Source organism: Prionailurus bengalensis, chromosome X (genome assembly GCF_016509475.1).
Source record: "Prionailurus bengalensis isolate Pbe53 chromosome X, Fcat_Pben_1.1_paternal_pri, whole genome shotgun sequence".
Classification (NCBI taxonomy): Eukaryota; Metazoa; Chordata; class Mammalia; order Carnivora; family Felidae; genus Prionailurus; species Prionailurus bengalensis.
In genome coordinates this window covers 34699189-34700842 of record NC_057361.1, presented here as the reverse complement: position 1 = coordinate 34700842, position 1654 = coordinate 34699189, and positions in this window count along the sequence as shown.

Here is a 1654-nt window from a genome sequence, read left to right as displayed (position 1 = left end):
TGGACAGTCTGTTGTCCGTGTTGGTCCTCTATCCATGCCCTCGGTCATTTATCAACTCCTCGAGTGGTGGACGCTCCATAGTACTATCCAGACCCCCCTCCAAAGGAAGACTCATTGTCCAACCCCAGGGGTCAGCCTTTCAGCGTCTGTCTGAACTGCCGAGAGCTACCTCATCCAAGGTCACGCCCTTTCTGGGGTGGCCCACGTGTGGTGAGCGGGCGAGGGAGGACTATGAAGGCCTGGCCACTTGGGTCCAACATGGGACCATCTTAGGGACAACCCTTGTTCTAGATAGAGCTCCCTGCTGGGTTGAAGTTTCACCGGGCCCGCATCACAGTTCTGGTTCTTGCTCTGTACAATCTTACTTTCAACAGGCATCTCGCATCCCAGACACGGTCTCTGCCTCCACAGCTGGTGAGCACACCCAGAACTCTGGGATGAGGGGCCATGGCCGTGCTGCTCTGTTACCCCACAGCACTCACCTGTGGGGCTTGCTCTTACGAGGTACTCAGCGAGGGTACTCAGCGAGCGTTTGCCCATCTGGTTAAGTACTGCTTGTCATTGCTAGCATCGAAGGAGCAGATCCGTGGGCCTGGCACCAAGGGAAGCAGACTGAGCACTTGACACGAAGGTGACCTTCAGTCCTCAGACAAGCCCACCAGAAAAGCAGCATTATTGCTGCCGTTTTACAGCTGAGGAAACTAAGGCACGGAACGGGGAGGAGTGAGGAGGTCAGGCAATCCGACTCCTGAGCCCGAGCTTCTCACCATCGTGCTGGAGCTAAGCGCGAGATGCAGTGGGGAGCTGATTACCAAGGGTTAAGAGGAACCACGTGGTGACACCAGGCAGCATCAGAAAGCCCGGGGGGGGGGGGGGGAGGCGCCCCTGGGTGGCTCAGTCGGGCAAGCGTCCGACTTTGGCTCAGGTCATGATCTCACGGTTCATGAGGTGGAGCCCCATGTCGGGCTCTGTGCAGCCTGTCAGGGTCTGTGCTGACAGCTCAGAGCCCGGAGCCTGCTTCGGATTCTATGTGTCCCTCTCTGCCCCTTCTCTGCTCATGCTCTGTCTCTCTCTCAAAAATAAATAAACATTAAAAAATTAAAAGAAAGAAAGAAAGAACGCAAGCAAGCAAGCTGGAGAGCAACAGACACAACGTTGGAAGGGTGAGCAACCAAGGGTGGGGCTGGCAGGCTCCGAAACTTCCTAAACCCGTGTCATCCAGGACGGCCTTCTCTGTTTGCCCTGCCTCACACCAGGGTGTTATAGACTGCCTGACCAAGCCCCACACATGGCCTAACCTCCCTGCGGTACAAACCAGAAGCAAGCCCAGAGAGGTTAAGTAAGTTGCCCAAGGTCACAGAGCTGGTAGGCATCTATTCATCCTCTTTCCCTGTCCCCTCCATACCACGGCCCTAAAGGCTCTCCGATAGTTACTTGGCGGACCCTGGAGCGGAAATAGCACTTGCTGCTTGACTAGGTCCACCTTGGACCCAGGAGCCTGCTGGCTCCTCACTCACGCCCTCCGTGCTCCCCCCCCCCCCCCCCGCCCCATCAGTATTCCGAGCACCTCCGGCACGTAAAGACAAGGGGATCGGGAGAAGGGCAGTTGTAAGAGGGATGAACAGCCCTACCTCATTTTTATTGCCACCTTGCC